This window comes from Penaeus monodon, chromosome 22 (genome assembly GCF_015228065.2).
Source record: "Penaeus monodon isolate SGIC_2016 chromosome 22, NSTDA_Pmon_1, whole genome shotgun sequence".
Lineage (NCBI taxonomy): Eukaryota > Metazoa > Arthropoda > Malacostraca > Decapoda > Penaeidae > Penaeus > Penaeus monodon.
Window position 1 is genome coordinate 17570599 of NC_051407.1, and position 240 is coordinate 17570838.

The window sequence follows — 240 nt, forward strand, 5'->3', positions numbered from 1 at the left end:
GCTAAAAGTCGATATTAATCATAAAAATTTTTATCTCAGTATAATTTTCTTTTCAAAGTGGATCCGACATAAACCGGCTAAAAAAAATGTCCATGATGAATATTAGTTTGACTGCCAGCCTGTGGAAATTGATGAGGGAAACAGTAAAAAACATAATGACTGCATATAATTTTTTTCAGCTTAAGTGTATATGCGTGTCTACATGTAGGTATGAGCATGTGTGTGTCTGTGTGGTTGTTT